Source organism: Canis lupus, chromosome 37 (genome assembly GCF_011100685.1).
Source record: "Canis lupus familiaris isolate Mischka breed German Shepherd chromosome 37, alternate assembly UU_Cfam_GSD_1.0, whole genome shotgun sequence".
In the NCBI taxonomy this organism is placed as follows: domain Eukaryota; kingdom Metazoa; phylum Chordata; class Mammalia; order Carnivora; family Canidae; genus Canis; species Canis lupus.
Window position 1 is genome coordinate 12,635,275 of NC_049258.1, and position 13,511 is coordinate 12,648,785.

A 13,511-nucleotide genomic window follows, 5' to 3' on the forward strand; every position below is an offset into this window, starting at 1 on the left:
CTAAATGGGAGAAAGGAAACCATCAAAATCCTAATGGAGAATACAGTAACCTCTTTGACATCAGCAAACTTCTTACTAGATAGGTCTCCCAAGGCAAGGGAAATAAAAGCAAAGATAAACTATTGAGATTTCATCAAAACAAAAAGCTGCTACACAGCAAAGGAAATAATCAACAAAGCTAAAATACAACCTACAGAAGGCAAATGACATAGCTGATGAAGGGTTAGTATCCAAAATATATAAAGAACTTATAAAACTTAATACCCCCCAAAAACAAATAATCTAGTTTTAAAAATGGGCAGAAGACATGAATAGACATTTTTCCAAAGAAGATATACAGATGGCATGAAAAGATGCTCAACATCACTCATTGTCAGGGAAATACAACCAGTCAGAGTGACTAAAATGAACAACACGGGAAACAACAGTTGTTGGTGAGGACGCAGAGAAAGGGGAACCCTCTTACACTGTTGCTGGGAAAGCAAACTGGTACAGCCACTCTGGAAAATAGTATGAAATTTCCTTAGAAAGTTAAAAATAGAACTACTCTACAATTTAGCAATCACACTGCTAGGCATTTACCCAAGGGATATAAAAATACTGATATGAAGGAATACATGCACCCTGATATTTATAGCAGCATTATTAACAATAGCCCAATTATGGAAAAAGCACAAGTCTATCGCCTGAGGAATGGATAAAGAAGCTGTGGTATGTATGTATGTGTGTGTATTTATATATATATTAATATATAAATGTTATTTATCATAACATTTTAATATATAAATTCTAAATATATATAAATATATATAAGTAAATTATTTATGTGTTAATATATAAATAATGGTCCATTATATATACAATGAACTATTACTTAACCATAAAAAAGAATAAAATCTTGCTATTTGCAATGATGTGGATGGGGACAGAATGTTATGCTAAGGGAAATAAGTCAGAGAAAGACAAACACCATATGATTTCACTCATATGTGGAATTTAAGAAACAAAACAAAAGAACATGGGGGGTGGGGAGAGGCAAACCAAGGAACAGACTTAACTGTAGAGAACAAACTGAAGGTTACTGGAAGGAAGGTTGGTGGGTGGGTAGGGAGATGGATTAAATAGGCGATGGGGATTAAGGGGGGCACTTGTAATGAGCACCGGATGTTAAATGTAAGTGATCACGAAATTCTACACCTGAAGTTAATAGTACACTGCAAACTGGAATTTTAAAAAGAACTAAAAAAAAAAAAAAAAAAAAATTAAAAACATCTCATTAAATATCAGGCTTTTAGTGGGCTTTGTTGCGGAACTATGACCTTCACAAGTGTTTCATCAGAAGTATAGCTTTTATTTCCCTGCAATTTACTCCTTTCCAATCTATTTTGATCTTGAAGCTCTGACCCCTGTTGACTTTGTATTTTCTCTTTTAAATGAGACAGAAAGGCTGGAGAGGTCTGGAATGGAAGGAATGCCCTTCCCCCAGCTGGGATAAGGCTCTGGCAAAGCTTTTTTTCCCCTTAGAGAATAGATCTTTGTTACAGAGAAGGTTCTGATGGATTCGCAATAATGACCATTCCCCTCCCCAAAGCCAGAGAACATCTTTCTCAGATTTCATCATGACAATCTGGTACGTTCCTGGAAGGAAAGCCCATCAAGGTGTGGAAGCCCCTTCTATGACTAGGACCTCTGGAGTTTTTCCATTCTCACATTACTCCACACTCAGCTTCTAGCAATCCACCAAAATTACCATGTAAGTGTACCTGTCAACTTATGGCTCCAGCAACTCCTGTTCTTGGCTGATTCAGCTACCAAGAACAGGAGATGCCCCCATCTCTACAGATTTCAAGGTGCCAGTTTGCTTTCAACCTAAATTCCCTGATAAGCCTGAGAAAAGTCATTAATTTTCAATGTTTATAGTATTTTCTTGTCAGAAGAACAGTAGTGATGACTTCCAAAGTCTATATATGTTGTAACTGAGGCTGGAAATCACAAGTGAATTCCTGTACGTAACTTCCTCCGTGGTCCTCCAAACCTAAGTCCCTTTTTTGGTTACCATGCAGCAAAAAGGAAAGGCACGTGGCTGCAGCTTTCATACCCTGTGCTAACGACTCATTGGGTCCCTGGAGTCAGACGTTTTGATGGAAGATGTCAAGTGTTGCTTCTCGGCTCAACATTCGGTCCTCACTGGGCATAAACCAAGTCATCATCAATCTCTTAAATTCCCTTCAGCAACTATCAGGTTGCATAACTTTTTATTAAAGAGTCAAAACACCTTTTACTGTTAACACCAATTCTAATAGTAATTTATTCACCAGTCACTCCTACCTCTCTGCTTTGACCAGTTCTTAGCTTAACAAGTTTCTCTGCCCCCCACCTTTATTTTCAGAGAATGGAGGAAGGGATGGGGCAGGAGGGGGTGGGGAGAGAGAGAGAGAGAGAGAGAGAGAGAGAGAGAGAATCTTCAATAAGCTCCATGCTTAGAACCTGAATGAGGCTCGATCTCATCACCCTGAGATTATGACCTGAGCCAAAAATCAAGTGTTAGACACTTAACCGACTGAGCCACCCAGGCACCCCTGTCTACCATTTTTATTACTGCACAGCTCTAGGCTTATAAAAGAATAAGGCTTTTGTATGTAGCACAGATGATAGGGGGGCCAGAATATCTGAATATCTCACCTACATGATTGCCCAGCAAAGTATATATGACCTGAGAGCATTTGGAGGAAGTATGAGGTCTTTGATGCCTTGAAATAATGATATACATTGCCCATCACACTCAGGGGTGTATTTAGCCCTTAGAATATGCAGGTGTCCCCATTCATGGTTCATTCAAATGCCTTACAGGTTATGCAGTTTTTAGAGGAACAATCTGTTGACATATTGATGAAAAGGAAAGGTTGGATCAAATTGATTTTTTTTTTTTTGCAGATGAAATACAGTCTTAATTGTTGTAGACTTATTACTTAACTACAACAATTTAAGTGAAACTGTGTATGTGATTTGAGTATAATCCTACTGGTAGGTCAAAGGGTAATATGCTCTGGAGCAGGGTCTAAGATAAAGAAAGGACTTAATTTTTTTTTTTTTCCAAGTCTTCAATGTCATGTGGGTTGATGGCTAACACATCTTCCAGCTACTCTGAATGGTGGAAGAATGTGAAAAACAAAATATTTTAAAGCCCCTGTTTTCTATGCTCCCGTCTTATTAAAAGTGTTAATTTTAATCATTTTTCAAGGATTTTTTTTGTAGACACAAAAGAAAGAATGAAGTTTGAAATGCTGCACTATCGGGAATAGAGGAATAGTTTTAAATTATTGTATTTCACACTACTACATTTCACATGGAGAAGAAAAATACTGAAAATATTGCTTAGGTTTCTTTATTTGCCACAAAGTGAAAAGTTGAATTATACCCATGATGATAATAGTCTGAACTAACATACAGCTTACACTGCGTATGATTAGAAGCCCAATTCTGGCTCACTATGTGGGGCGGAATTATATTCTAAGATAGAATATGAGGGTCATCTGTGGTCACTCCTGCAGACAGCCCTGTGAGTTATGGTGTTATTTATGAATAAGTTCCATTATCTTGGGGATGCTCTCTAGTTACACCCATACCTAACCATTGAATCTTCTGCCCACCTACTTAGTGCTTGGTCTTTCTATTAGACCAGACCATGTAGAGTGGTTTGGGTTCAAGGATGAATAAGAGTGACGACTTAGATGAATTCAAGGCTGATTTCTCAGAAGTGTTCTTACCCAAACAAGGGAAGGATGGAGGTGATTTGGTATGTTTCTCTGTCCCACCCAAGTTTACCATGGAAACAGACCTGAGGTTGGTGGTCTTGGCTGTGTGGGTGGAATGAGATGCTCACCAGGGCATAGAAGTATCAATTCTGTCATGTTTCCATACAAAGCAATACTTCTGCTACTCAGAACTAATAGAGACTCTAAGCCATGAAATTCTTATTGCACCAAATTGGAGTAATCACCTCTTAATTGCAGCTGTGTTGGAGAAGCCATGAATTTCCCATGTATGTCTACTTGTGGACTTTCTATGGACAGCCCCCATGGCCTGTCATAACTATTTGCTATAGACATATAGTAGTTTCAAAGAGGAGTTTGGTTTGGCTCCTCTCATGAATTAAGCTCTACCCAAGCGTATTCTGTGCTTGAATGTCTGACTTCCAGTTGCTGGCAACTGTGGCAACTCCTCCAGCAATCTCGTTTTAGGAAGGACATGCTTCCTCAATAGCATTAGCGTTTGATTATCTTCATTGATGTCTTGGCACATGGCTGGATAAACTTGTAGCTCACCTTCCTATAAAATTAGATTGGCCTTCATTGGGTATGGGAGACATCTTGGCCCCCTTCAAAATCTTCTTGTCTTCAACCATGTTGTGGGAGCTTTGATTCTTTCAGAGAGTCACAACTGGACAGTACTAGGCAGCACTGTACTTCAGGCTTGTGCCAAATACTTCCCATTGTGTGCCTCGAGTCCTCTCTAATGTTGCAGCATGGAAATCTCAAGAACTGGCTCTGTACTCCCTGATGTTTAAACTGGAGATGCAGGGCATGTATAAAACCACTCTTGACCACTGTGGGGATGGAGGCCAAGGCAGTCTATCTCAAGATGGGCCATTTAGGCATGAAGATTATTATAAATTAAAAAGCAATCAATACCCAGCAGATCCAGGGAAATCTCTTTACCCCTCCCTAACAACGGGCTAAAAGAATTTAGGTAGAGGACCTGCTCCAAGACCACTATCACCACAGATAACTACATCATAATGTGAACTAGGTATGGTAGACAGGGAGGGATCTAGCGAGGCCTGTTTGATCAAAGTCCTTTATGTCCCATTGTTTGAGTGGCCCAGAATACCTTTGTTTACCAAACATTTATTCTTTCATCTTCCTGTGAATGATCTTCTTCCCTTTGAAGTCCCAGAACCTGTCTCCTTAGTCCAGAATGACACATATACCTCATTTCACCTGTCTTTGGAATTTCCATGTCTGTGTGGATTCCTCATATATACAAAATTAAATTTGATTTTTCTCTGTTAAGGTCTCATGTCACTCTGATTCTTAGTCTGGCTAGAATGACCTTGAAGGGGATAGGAAATTCTTGCTCCCTGACAGAGAACAGACTCCCCTGATAGGTGTTTCCCCTCTCTGAATCCTTGGATAGATGGTCTGAGTCATATTGATGAGGATTCATAAGGTTTTGGTGGGATCAAATACCAATCACCAGTAGTCAATTCAATAGCACTTTCTCACATTGGCTTCCCCTTCTTCCCTTTCTCCAGCTTGTATCCCTGCTCCCTGGGGCCACATTCAGAAATAGGTGACCTGAAAGTCAGCCTTTGTCTCAGGCTTCTACTTTCAGGGAAAGACAAGCTAAGATACATGATGCAAGAATCTAAATTGAGCTCCTTAGCATGTCCTCATTCCCAACTCTGCATTATCTATTTTCTGGAGAGTACGACTCTCCATTCAATCTTATTGGGTTATTTGCCATAGGACCCTTGTGAAAATCTTCTGAAAGAAATTAGCATATGAGAGATGGTTGAGAGGAAATAACCTTGACAGGGAAAAACTAAAGGATATGAGGACTGTATCAGGATCCTGAGGGAAAACAGATGGCAAAGTCACATCAGAATAATTCAAGGATGGCTTATAGACAAAGGGACTCATTCCAAAGGCGTGGGCAGGGTGTAGGGAAGCCAGCAGGAACCTAGGGTTAGCAGCTGACAGTACCCTTAGGGTAGGGTTGCCAGATAAAATACAGGATGCCCTGTTAGATTTGAATTTCAGATAAACAATAAAATAATCTTAGTGGAAGATTGGATGAGGTATACTGAAAAGTTGGTTTTTAAAAATTCAGATTCGTCTGCTTTTCCTATATGTGTCTTTGCTAAATCTGGCATCTTTAGACTCAAAAGGAAGGTGTAGAAGTCTAGAGAACCTGAAAGGAGTCCTGTAGAACAGGCTGTTCTGAGAGGAATAGTAAGCTTGGGTCTAGGGATGCAGACAATTCAAAGCAACCTCACGGGGAGGAAATTGGAGGATAAATACTATGATCTCAGTCTCTCCCCTTCCTCTGGTCTTCTTCCAGGGGTCACCACTGGCTTAACCAGAAACCAGAAGACAGGGAACCTGCAGATGCAGACCACAGGTCAGCCTCCATGGGCATGGGGCAGGGTGAGGGCACGGTGAGGGTCCTGGGGGCAAGTGGGGGAGATCTAACACAGCAGGCACTCCTCCCTCTTCTCTAAGTGGAACTTTTCCAAGCATGACCTGTGATCCAGGAGAAATCCCAGAAAGTGGGGTCTCCAGACCAGGACTCAGCTATTTGCCTGTAATTATTCTTCCCTCTCAGCTATTCCCTTTCATTCTTGTCTCAGTCATTCTAGGATTTTGCTAATCCTGTGTCTTTTATTATGAAAAAGTCTTAAGTCTTTCGAGGGGAGTAGGTGGATATGAATAAAATAGTTTCCTCACTCTTGGAGCTCTTTTGGTATAAAAGGATCTGCCCACTGTTGTGATTCTGCAGGTTCCATTCCCCCTTAATTTTTTACCTTTGGTCCTTCTATTACCTGTGGATTGTGCATGTGGAACGTATGCAACAGGAGGTCATGCACATTTATGAATGAGACAGTGAGAGTCATTTGAAGATACTCATATTTAAAATGCCCTCTCTCATCTATAGCTTCCTCTGCGTGGAGCATACAGTAGGTATATTTATGCCATAAATCAGAACTATTGCCAAAATGTCAATATTCTAATTGGGAAACTTCATTTTTTTTTAACCTTATTAGGCTTAATGTTTTCTTTGTTACTGTGACTAGCACTGGCATTTGTTTTTTTTTTTTTTTCTTCCAGAGTTGTTTTCATGAAGAAACAATGTTTTAGTCATACCACAAGTGGGTTACTGCATGAGCAGAGAATAGCAAAGCCCTACTCAGAGGAGATGCTAGTCTCTGCCTTGCTAAATGACTCATTGCTTCTCAGAGGGCATGATTCATATTCATATTTCAGAACATTAAAAAAATAATATGCTGAGGAACTTCCCAGGTCCCTTTTTAATGGTAAAACTGCTTGTTAGGTACTCAAATATCAGGCATCCTCAATAACAACAATAGTCTGTTGGTAGAGGGCTTGTTATACGCAGAGGTCCCAGGCCTCAGCACATTGCAGGTATTATCTAATTGAACACCCACAAAAATCTGATGAGTTAGGTGCTATTATTATCTCCATTTTGTAGATATGAAAACTAATGTGCTGAGAGGTCAAGCAATTTGTTAAAAGGCCCACAGACAGCATGTTAAATAAATAAAGGTTCATTTTCTTTTCCCCACATAAAAGAAGTCTAACAAGAGGCAGACTAGAGCTGATATGGTAACTTCCTCAGTGATTTCGGGGACTCCAGTTTTAAATTTCTACACACCATCTGAGCACACCACTCCTATCCTCATGGCCATACCAAGGTCTAAAATGCTTCCTGGAATTCCAGCTATCACACACACACTATACAATCCAGAAGCAAGACAGAAGGCAGAAAGGCAAACTGAGCCATCTACCTTAATTATATTCTGGCTCAAATTTACTCCCAGGCCATGGTCTAGTCCCATGGCCTCACCTAGCCCCCAGGGTGGCTTTAGGAAGGGTCTTTGATTCTAGATGGTAATATGGCCAGATGAAAATTTGTGGTGTCCTGCACAAGGAGAAATAGAAGAATGGATAAGAGCAGTGGGCAACCACCCTCCTTCGTTATAGTGATTTGGCTGGGTTTGAATCCAAATGATCTAAGTCTAGAGGAGTCCCCTCCCCATTTTTTTAATGACTATAAAATGGTAACTGTTGGTGCTATTTTATAACATGCGAGAAGCCTTTGCCATGACATTTTCTTCAGTAAACTCTCTTATTTTCAGTCTCTCGCAGACTGGTCATAAGCATGGAGAGGGTAAGGCCTTTGACAAAAGCTAACTTCTTAGTAGAAGAGAAGTTTTGACAGATGACCAGTGGGGGATTGGGGTAGGATCTGGGATAATAAAGGTGAGAACCTAAGCGTGTAGATCAGCCATAGGCTCGAAAGAGCTGCCTGCTTTTGTCTTTGCCCCCCCAAACCCCCTTAAGTCTCAGGCCCAGTAGACCTCTGAGAAACCAAACACATAAAGGCCTGTCATCTTTGTGTCTTCATTTATATTAATCATTTTCTTAAATAAACTAATTCTCAAAAGAAAATATAACATGCAGAAATTTCATAAAACCCATGCTGGTAATGGTAATGAAAATTCTATCAGCAAAAGCACATTTGATTAATCATATACATGCATGATTTTTCTCTTATACCATCTGTTTAGAAGATGAAAAATGTATTCTGCTGGTAGTTTGGCATAAAGTATATTTATAGAAAGATTTTATTTATAGTCTGCCAGTGGATTCTGAGCCTGCCATGACATAGCTTCAGAACTAGGTATGCTGAAATGTTCAAATATTAATGCCAACAACATTCTTATCATTAAAACATGAAAGTTAAAATGTTTTCATATTCAGTTCATATTTTGGAGTCTGTGGCTGCAGACTGAACAATCTATTTGGAACTCAGTTTAAAGAATATTAAAATAGGATTCTCTAGCTTTGGTTATTATCTGTAATTGATGGTATCTACTTGATTCTGGGTAGCACCGATTTTATTTTCTGGCTATCCAGCATTAAGAAACACAAGGCGAATCTTGAAAAACATTTTCACAGAATGGGATACATGTAATTACTCATACTTTAAGTGATGAGGAGACCACGTTATAGGAATTATAAAGTAACTGAGTCAGTGTAGACAACTCTACAGGGTGAATTGAGACATTGGATCTTTGGCTTTAACATAATAGAAGCAGAGAGAGGATTAAAGAATAACACTAGATCCTCTAGACAAAACCAAACCACACAAAACCATGCCCTACCCTTGTCACATCCTTATTCACACACATATTGCAGAAGTTAAAATTTCAATTACACTTGATTGCATTTTAAATCTCAGAAATGCCTATGTAAGGTGATGAGCCACTTGAGGCAAAAGGAAAACCCTGTTGCTTTTGTGGGTTTTATGAGGAACATGGAGCAGTTAGACCCTGGGAAATATTCTGGAAGGTGGTTGTCCTGCTCCTCCTGGCTACCTGCCTCAAGTATCACTGATACAGAGCAAAGCTATCCCTAAGTAGCCTTTTCATGGTCTCTAATGTCTTGAAATATTGTTATAGTCACCCACAAGATGAGTCAGATCTACAGTAGAGTAATGCATAGTGAGATGACAGAGGTCAAGTATAGTAAAATTGGATGTTTGTTATCAGCTAAATCTGTCTTCTAACGTTTCAAGCAATAAGCCCAATGCACAAAGATAGATCCACAAATAGGAGAGAAAAAAAAGCTTTACACTGTATTAAAACCCAACCATTCTCAACCTCCGTAAAATTCAAGGCAGAGCCACACAGACTCCTGGAAAAAAAAATTTTTTTTGCCTTATTTAAAAGGGGGACGGGATCCCTGGGTGGCTCAGCAGTTAAGTGTCTGCCTTCAGCCTGGGGCGTGATTCTGGAGACCCAGGATCGAGTCCCGCGTCGGGCTCCCTGCATGGAGCCTGCTTCTCCCTCTGCCTGTGTGTGTCTCTGCTTCTCTCTCTCTGTCTTATGAGTGAATAAATAAAATCTTTAAATAAATAAAAGGGGGAAAATCTTATTCACAGAAACTCCTCTCTAAGAATCCTGAATTGAGTCAATAAAATGATCAATTTGTATATAACTACCATGCATGGTTCTCCAGGTGTTTGCAGAGTGTTGGGAAAGGACATTGTGATACATTTAAAAATGTGTTCCTTCTCGCCCTGTGAAGAAAAGAAGGGCTTAAAGTTACATAGAATAGGGACAAGCATAGAGAGCATGGCTGTAGGAATGGGAGAGTCCTCAAAGAATTCCTGTGCTGAGACAGGTCCTACCAGGACAGAGGTGGACTTGACATGATGAGAACAGGGGGAAACATTTCTGTCCTTGTGTGATCTCTTCCAGACTTAAAGAGACATCCTGTCCCTGCAGCATCTGTAGGGCCCTTCCTGGGACAGACACCTCCTCTTGCACGAGCATGGGGCCCAGGAAGTCAGCTCAGCTAAGCTCAGCCCTTTGTTTCACTCACTGCAACATTTGCCAAGGAGCCTAAGATGAAATGATCACCAGGAATAGTGATGGAGATCTGTCCGTCCCAGGCCCAGGCCTGAGCCCATCACAAGTACTAGCTTGTTTAATCCCCAGAGCTACCTGTGAGCAAGATTTCAGAGGAATTTGGGGTCAGAAAAAGGAACACATGCCTTTCTGGTCCCAAGCTGATAAGGAAGTTCTTTTTATAGGACAGTGAACAGGAGGTTCAGAATTTTGAGACAGATAACAGAGTCAGAAGGGTTTTCTCCCCCAAGTAAACTCCATTTTTGACTTAAGATCATATCATGTAATAATCAAATACTACCTGGCCTGGTCTTTCAGTTCTCTTATGCTGAGATCTCTCTCCTCAAGTGATGAAGGTATTTCAAAGCTCTGAGTGGAGGTAGAAGTCTGTCCCTGCCTCCTCCCCGACCCAAGAGCCATTCTCTCTTAAGTAGATCAGGAAAAAGTGTTGGTCTATGAAGAAGCACCAAGGCTGTGACAGTCTCAGTTTCTCATCTTCGAGGTGACCTGCTTCCCTCTGACACCTAAGACGACTGACGCTGATGGAGGAAGCTGCAGCTTCTAACTCTGGGTGCCGAGGAGGGGCTGTTACACAGTAGCCAGGATTCAAAAGTGGCCTTGTGACAATTTGAGACAAAGCTACAGGACATCATATGCCATTCTATGCTCTTTTAAAATTTATTTTTATTGAGAAAAAAAGTCTTAAAGATTTTAAAGTAATTGCTTCACCCAACGTGGCACAACCTAGAGATCAAGAGTTGCATGCTCTTCCGACTGAGCCAGTCAGGTGCCCGGTTTTACTTTTGTTTTACCTAATGTGTTAATTTGTTAAAATTGAGTTATTTAAGCTCGCTTTTTCTCAAGACAGTTTTGTAAATTCAATATGTTCAAAGATGTAGGGATAATGATCATATAGCAAATAGTCAAAAAGTAGGTGTGGCCTCTTGTCCACAGGACTGATCCAGGTTCTCCTAGCACAGGAAGACACTCGGACCACCCTGTTTTATGGATGAGAGGATGAGGTCTAGAAAGCTTAAGTAACTTGACTGAAATTTATGCAACTGGACAGTGGCAGAGAAAGTAGTCAGAAACTCTTAGCATAGTTTTAAAACCAGTTCTCTGATCCACCAGAGTATACTGGCCATTGGAAGCCAGCAGGTGTTCATCTTTATTTTGGCCAGTCCCAAGGTAGTAAATTAGGGATGAGCAATACAGTCAGGTGGTTCTATGTCTGCATTTGTGCCAAGGGTCACAAATTTCATCCTGCAACGTTCTCTGGGGTTCCAATCTTATATGTTGCCTGTACCTTATTGGAATGAATCAGGTAAAGTGCTCTGGAAGTCTGTTCCATTTTCTGAGATTGTTCATTAGCCAGTTTTCTTTCAAGGAAACTCTTAAAAGGATTTCATATTTGGGGGGTTGTGGGTAGAGATGCTAGCTAAACATATTACTTGTCCTGTATAAAAAAAGATTCGTAAAGCCCACATTCCTGGAATCAGAATCAGGCAGAAAGTTGGGCTGAGTTCAAAGAATCGTAAGAAAAATGACGAGGAGCTTGGCAGAACTGAATAGCAAGGAAAGGGGAAAATGACTGAATGGGTATAGTTAGATTAATTAAGCCAGAGCCCGCAATGCAGGAGGAGGGTACAATAGCCAGCACGTTTTGAGATTTGCGATCCTCAAGGATGGCTAGAAGGGATCAGATGGCAGCTACTCTGTCAGGGTGACAGTGTGGATTCAATAATTAAAAAGCAGTTTTGGCTGTGAGCTACAGAAAAGCAAGGGAGGCATGGCCTCATCAGAATGGCATTACTTTGGAAAACACACTGTTAATAAAAAGCAGGAGCAAAGCAGACTCTACTTACAAATAAAGACTTGTGAGTTTGCTCTGGGGAAAAAAAAATGCAAAAAGCTTGTTGTCCACATCTTTGGCCAACCCAAGTCGTCCTTTCAGATAGACGGGACTGGTTTGCTGCCCACCTGAATACTTAAATATTCCTTTCCTGTTTTCCAGTGGCTTCTTCCTTCAACTTTATTTTTTCCCCCTGCCTTATTCCTTCTTCCTCAAGAGGGCACCATCACCCCATCCCTAGAAAGGGTGCTGCTGTGTGTGTTTCACACTGAATGTTGAAAACATCTCTCTGCAGGAAAGAACCTAGTTATAGACCAATAAACCAGTAACACGACTTCCTATTTTAGTTTCAAATAGCTCTCAAAACAAATTGTATTTTGTTTAAACCCAGACTGATCATGAAACAAAAAAAATCTGGTGTGTTTGGGAGAGGAAGCCTGTGAGACTGTGTTCATGGTCTCAAATGGAAGACAAAGTTCAGCTGAACTTCAAGTGCATTTGATTGTGTGCTGATGCTTGTAGGGTGTTTTTCTTAAGTCTTGGTGGGAGCACAAGACATTTTATGTGTGGGACTGGGGTACAAACCAGCAAACACACATCAGCACAAACAGTCTTTGTTAAAACGTGGGCAGCACACATGACAGAGGAATGCCAAAGAAAGCTCAATGGTTCTCTGTTGAACACATAACACGTACTTTTATTTGAATCAAGGAATATTATATCAAAAGGATATCCCACCACTGTGGACTTGTGTTCCTTCAACGTTTGCTTTCATACATGATAATGGGCTTCGTTTCTCCAGATCCTTATTAAGTCTATGCCTGGGTGGTAAAATCCATAAATAGCATAACCATCATGCCATATTTTCTCTGTACTTATGTGAGGGGTATGAAGCAGTTGCCTAGCTTTTGTTTTTGTTTTTTGTTTTTAGGTTGTGAGCTAGTGACCATGTGGCAGGAGTCACTATTTAAGGGCTGTTTACACAAAGTTTGCTGTTTTGATAAAATTATTACAAATTTTAATTCTAACATTTAATGATACACATAATTGTTATTATGCTTGAAAGCTATTAGGTATCAATGGTAAGCAGTTTGCATAATTAATATTTTATCCACAAGAGCCAGATTTTGGGTTTTACCCTTCATTCTACCTTGACTCTGGTTATCAATATAGAGTCACTAACAAGGTTATTTTTCTCTAAAATCATGCTTTTCTCCACTATTTTCTTTTTTTTCCCTCTCTGTTCCTTCTCTTTTTATCTTAGTAACAATCATAGTCCTCACTGTTATCATCTTCCTTCGCACAGGGACCTACTCTGATATCCACAGACGGTAGGCAAAGTTTTGGATCTGCTTCCAACACTGCAGGATCTTTGGTCCCAGATCCCTCATCCTCCTGTGCACAGGGTGAGATCCTCAGGGTTTCACTTTGTCCACTAACACT

At 40.3% G+C, this 13,511-nt stretch overlaps 1 long non-coding RNA gene across 1 annotated transcript in view; it reads left to right on the top strand.

The window, feature by feature from the left end:
- The first annotated feature begins 606 nt into the window (after positions 1–606).
- Positions 607–13,511, top strand: part of LOC119867940 — a 229,758-nt gene continuing 216,853 nt past the window's right edge. Inside the window, exons 1-2 of the long non-coding RNA XR_005385261.1 lie at positions 607–711; positions 6,124–6,183. This is a non-coding gene — a long non-coding RNA (uncharacterized LOC119867940). The remainder of the gene's footprint in view (positions 712–6,123; positions 6,184–13,511) is intronic.